Here is a 6,383-nt window from a genome sequence, read left to right on the forward strand (position 1 = left end):
GCTACCTCCTGCAATTGCTGTTAATCAAAATCCTTCTCTGCGCACTATGTATGATTATGGTAAACCTCATTTAACAGGAACTGAGTCAAGTATAGTTAGACCTGCTATTGCTACAAATAATTTTGAACTAAAACCTAATACAATTCAAATGATACAACAGTTTGTTCAGTTTGATGGTTTGCAGGACGAGGATCCCAACGCTCACTTGGCAAATTTCCTAGAATTTTATGATACCTTCAAAATTAATGGCATTTCTGATGACACCATTCACCTTCAGTTTTTTCCCTTTTCATTAAGAAATAATGCTAAACAATGGTTGAACTCGTTACCACAAGGGTCAATCACTACTTGGGAACAAATGACCAAAAAATTTCTATTAAAATATTTTCCACTGACTAAAATAGCCAAATTACGTAATGATATCTCTTCTTTTGTGCAGATGGATTTAGAAACACTCTACGAAGCATGGGAGAGATATAAGGACCTTTTGCGAAGATGCCCTCACCATGGGTTACCGCTTTGGCTACACGTTCAAACGTTCCATAATGGTCTGAATCCTTTGACTCGACAGATGATTGATGCAGCTGCTGGAGGAACTATCAATAATAAGACACCTGAGGTGGCTTACGAATTTATTGAGGAGATGTCACTGAATAACTATCAGTGGTAAGTTATGAGAACAAAGCTGACGAAAGCAACCGGTGTTTTCAACCTTAACATGGTTACTATGCTATCTAACCAAGTAGAACTCTTAAATAAAAAGATTGACGGTTTGTGTGGTTCTGCTCAGATACATCCAGTGATGAGGTGCGATTCGAATGGAGGAGGAGCATACGCAGAATATCAACCCTTCAACCCTAGCATCGAGGAGGAATAAGTCCAATATATGGGTAACAATAACTCTAGATCCCACAATAATCCATATAGTAACACTTATAATGCCGGTTGGAGGAACCATCCCAATTTCTCATGGGGAGGCCAAGGATATCAGGGACCATCTCCAGCTACCAACAACCACCTCACCAGTAGGAGAAAAAGCCGAACCTTAAGGAGATGGTAACCAAATTCATCTCGGTGTCAGAGACTCATTTTCAGAATTCTGAGACGGCACTCAAAAATCAACAAGCATCAATCCAAGGCCTCGAAACTCAGATTGGACAGCTTGCCAAGTTGATTTCTGAACGATCACAAGGTAGCTTGCCAAGCAACACAGAATCTAACCCAAAAGAAGTAACTCAACGTGATTACTAGTCAAGATGAGGAAGGGTTAGTCACACCTGAACCAGAACCAAGGCAAGAAACTGAGATAAGTAAAGGTAAAGGTGAGGTAGACCACAATGAGCAAAAACCGGTAAGTACAGAATACAAACCTCGCGTACCATACCCTAATGAGACAAGGAAAGACCGCTCAGATGAATAATTTGGTAAATTCCTTAAACTCTTAAAAAATTACATATTAACTTACCGTTTATTGAAACTCTATCGCAGATGCCAAACGCAATGAAATTTTTAAAGGAGCTTTTAGAAAACAAGCGAAAGTTGGACGAGGCTTCGCATGTGAACCTAAACGCAGCTATTCTACAGAATAAACTACCCAACAAATTGAAAGGTCCAAGGAGTTTTACAATTCCTTGCTTAATTGGTAGTTTAAATGTTAATAATGCAATAGCTAATTTACGGGCTAGTATTAATGTCATGCCTTACAAAATGTTTAAACAACTAGGTCTTGGGAAACCCAAACAGACTAGGATGAGCATTCAATTAGCAGATAAAACTATAAGATTTCCTAGGGGTATTGTTGAATATGTGCTAGTTAAAATCGATAAATTTATATTTCCCATTGACTTCGTTGTTCTAGGCATAGAGGAGGATAGCAACACTCCTTTGATTTTAGGAAGATCCTTTTTAGTAACTGCTGGAACGATTATTGATGTTGGCACAAGTGAGCTCACAATTCGTGTGGGAGACGAAACAATCACCCTTCAAGCTCGTAATTTCGGTAACACATCGAAAATTGAAGGTGATTGTTTAAACCATTCTACTAAAACTGACAATATGGTCCAACCTACTTTGCAGGAAATGAGTTTGAAGGAAGTACATGAGCCATTTTCAAGCAATAGTAGAGGACCTATTCATGAAGAATGAAAGCTAAAAATTGAGGAGCTAGATGAATGGCGGACACATAAACCGACAGTACACGATAAACTAAAACTATGCCAAAACAAGCTCAATACCTTTCCAAATCAACTTAAGGTTGGAGATAAAGTTTTATTAGATGCCGTAGATCCTCACATTGTCACTGCCAAACTGAATGAAGAAATTCCTCTTACGGTACTTAGCATTTTCCCATTCGGTACAATCGAGGTAAGTCATCCCAAGTTAGGCACTTTTAAGGTAAACAATACCCACTTAAAACCTTATTTTGATGAGATTCATAGTAGGAATAAGGAGTATAAACTCCTTGAATCACCATGACCATTGAATAGAGAGGTAAGTCAAGCTTAGACCATAAATAAGTGCTTCTCAAGAGGCAACCCGAGCACTAACTGTATTAACTTCTTTAAATTTTAGTGTTTAACACATAACTTACTAACAAAGCTCTTGAATACAAGTTTACCATATAGACACGGCCAAGCACACGGGCGTGCCTTAGGCTGTGTGAAAATAGGGCAAAGATTTCCCCAAAACGGGCTACGATAAATTGCCACGACCATGCGACATGGCCGTGGGCGAACCTGCCAAAACAACACGGGCGTGCGACATGCCCGTGCCTGGAAACTGTGGCTGAACCTGTCAAATTAACACAGGCGTGAGACACGCCCATGCCAAGCAACCGTGGCAAACCTGCCAAAACAACACCGACGTGGACCTTCATACACGAATGTAGGAGAAGCGAACAAACACAAACACGGCCATGTGACACGACCGTGTACACGAACACGCCCAAGGTAAATGGGCGTGAGGAAATTGTCAGATGGGCCCAAATTCAAAATTCGCGAATCATACGGGCAAAAAATAGGGAACACGGGCGTGTTCCCTGGCCGTGTGTCCCAAAATCTATAAATACCCTTCACTATTCATCATCTCCCCTCACCCAAAATCCCTAACCCTAGCCGCTGCAGATTCACACGACCTCCTGCCATCCTCGTGCGCCACATTTTTTATGCCTAAGCTCCTCCCTCTTGCGTTTGTTTACTCATTTATCTAAATCTTCTTCAATTATTTTGCTTCTTTCATGATTTCTATGCTCCATTTGACTATTTTACATGTGCATTCATAGTTAGAATAGTAGAGAAATGTATATATTTTTTTAAAGTTTTGTTTTGTTTTGGTCAGTATATTAGGCTACATTCATTCATGGTTATTGTTTCTATGGGTTTCATGCTATTAACCTCACACAAATTCATTCTTTAGATATCTCCATTACTGTGACAGCCCAAAATTGACCCTAGTCGGAATGTGGTTTCGGGACCACAAAACCGAGGCATAAAAATAATTAAAAATTTATTTTGATGCCTATAATATGTGTGTGCTCATGTATGACATTTTATGATGATTGATTTAGTGTTATAAAGGTGAATTCCACAAGAAAGGACTTAGTAGTGAACTTTGAAAGTACGATAGGGAAATGTGTGATGACTAATTAAAGCATGCATGCAAAATAATGGACTTGCATGTCAAATTCCCTTTACAAGTGATGGCCGCCATGACAAAGAGATATGGGCTAAACATGTCATGAAACATGTTTTGTTGAGCATTAGGGAGAAATAATAAACAAATAAGCATGGGTAAGAAAAGAATGAAAAAAAATGTGTGTGAGAGAGTAGCATTCCCCATTGCCGTGCAACCAAGAAGAGAAAACAAAAAATTTGTTCATCCTTATTCTCTCCTTTTGGCCAAAAATACTAAGAGGAAGAAGAGATTTTGCTTCATTTCCTTTGTTTAGAAGAGATCTAGAAGGATATTTGGCTAAACTTGCATCAAGATTGAGGTATGTATGAGGTTGTGTCATGAGATTCATGCATGTTTTAGTTGCCAACTTGATGTTCATGTTAGCCATGGTTCAAATCCTTGTTATGCCATGGAAGTGGTATTTGGTCAAGGTTGGTATTGTGATAAAGCCATTGCATGTTAAGTGTGAAGCTTGATGATGATGCATGCAATGATGGATTGTCTACTCTTGAAATTTCTTTGTAGCCATCTTGAGTAAGACTTTGAGTTTTCTTTTGTTTAACCATGATTGAAGATAAAAGGGCATGATTATGATGTATTCGGCCATGATGCATTCATGAGCATGGTTCATGCTTCTTGCATGTTAGTTAAAATTTGTGTTTTAGATGGCTATGGACACCTTGAAATTCGCCATGCTCATATATGTATATATATGTTTGCACATGATGTTTTGGCTATGAAGTAAGTGATGAATATGTTTGTTTAAAGAAGAAGATGTTGAAGAATGCTTGTGAAATTGCAAGCACATTCGGCCTAGCACACATATGAGTGCTTGATGCTATATTATAAGTTTGGAGCTACAACATGCAAAGCATTAACTAGTAAAATGCATGCTGTTTTGTGTGGTATTAAGTGCATAATTGGCCTCAACATGGACATGTATATTCGGCCTTAGGTAGCCTATTGAAGGCCTTAGCTTTTCCTTGATGCCCGAATGAATTGTATTGAATTGCTTGATGTAGTATAAAATGTGCATGACCATTGTGTATTCAAGCTAAAGGGTGGCCATTTGACCATTTAAACTCCTTGTCATATTCGGCCATAAGCTAGCACAATGAGGTTTTAATAAATTGAATTTGTTTGAATTAGCTCAAGAGCTTAGAGGGCCACAATTGGACAAGGGAAGGAAAAGTGATCGAATAGTAGTAAAAGCCGTTCGACAACATCCGAGGTAAGTCCTCAAGAAGTGACCTTAATTGAATTATGTGGAATGAAATATGGATGTATTGATTAATGATTTATGTGTGTATGAGTATTGAATGATACGGGCTAAGTCCCAAGGCGATTATGCTAGTGATTATAATTGTGTTTGAGCCTTAGTAACGAAAATGAAATATGTATGTCCAATGATTATTGATGTATGTGTGCATGAGAAATTGAATGATACCGGGCTAAGCCCAAGACAATTATGCTGAAATTATATCCGGTTAAGACCCAAGGCAATTGTGCTAGTGGCTACATCGGGCTAAGACCAAGGCATTCGTATGAGTCATTCTATCCGGGCTAAGACCAAGGCATTCGTGTGCGTGGTTATATCCGGTTGTATTCAAGAAGCTTGGGCTGGAGGTGAGTGTTGGTTGCTGTAATAAATTCAATTAGTACGCTCGAAAAGCCCAAAGAATAAGGTGCGTTTATATGTGCATTGGAAAGTCGACATATTTGAGCAACATTCGCTCAATCGACTAACTAATTTCAGCTATTGGAATGGTTGATACTTTGTGAAAGTATATAATGATGAAGTGTGAAGTAAGAATGATTATGAGAATGTGTATTAATGAAATGATGCATTTGGTTATGTGAATGTATTGCTTAAATTAAAGCTGATTTTATTCCTTGAGACTTACTAAGCATAAAATGCTTACCCCGTTGTTTTGGCTCTCTGTTTTATAGATTACGCCGATAGCAATCGGATTCGGGATCATTAAAGTCGAAGTCATCCACACTATCAACGCCTCTATTTTGGTATAAATTTTGGTTGAACTTTGAAATGGCATGTATAGGACTACCCTTGTTGGTTTAAATATGCTGTGATGTATATGTGTACGGCCATGCGAAAATGGCTCGTAAAAGTGAAGTACTGAACATAGACTATTTGCGGTTTGTATATATATATATGGTGTCATGATGTGATTATGGATTGGAGATGGGAATGTTGGTCACATGATCAGCCATTGGTATGGTTAAAATGATCATATATGAACCTATGTATGGCAAGACTAGTTGGTTCATGGAGACTACAAAATAGGTGAGACCTACCTTAAAACAGATGCTGCCAGCTGCAGTGACGTGAATGTGAAAAATCACCAAAATTTGTAGGAATGGTATTAAATAGTGAATAAGCTATGTAAATGAACCTTGATGAGTCTATTTTCATATGGAAGAAACGAAATGGTCATAGGAGTTACATGTTAAGAGATATTAAAGCTATTGTGAGACAGGGCCAGAACGGTTTCTGGGTCCCCTGTCGCAACTTTAAAAATTTACTATAAATTATCCAGAAAGAATTAGGAGTCATGCCTTATATGTACAGATTCCATTTTGAGTCTAGTTTCATTAGAAACAAACGGCACCAGTATTAAAGCCCTGTACAGAGAGATATTCAAGTTATAACGCGCGAAGGTCAGAGCAGTCGATCCCTGTAACATGGGTGA

At 38.4% G+C, this 6,383-nt stretch overlaps 1 non-coding gene across 1 annotated transcript; it reads right to left on the reverse strand.

The window, feature by feature from the left end:
* Window positions 1-406: 406 nt before the first annotated feature.
* LOC128286081 (small nucleolar RNA R71) lies at window positions 407-513 on the reverse strand. Its single transcript, XR_008276626.1, has one exon. It is a non-coding gene; the product is annotated as a small nucleolar RNA R71 (small nucleolar RNA).
* Window positions 514-6,383: the final 5,870 nt, after the last annotated feature.

Source organism: Gossypium arboreum, chromosome 12, assembly GCF_025698485.1.
Source record: "Gossypium arboreum isolate Shixiya-1 chromosome 12, ASM2569848v2, whole genome shotgun sequence".
NCBI lineage: Eukaryota > Viridiplantae > Streptophyta > Magnoliopsida > Malvales > Malvaceae > Gossypium > Gossypium arboreum.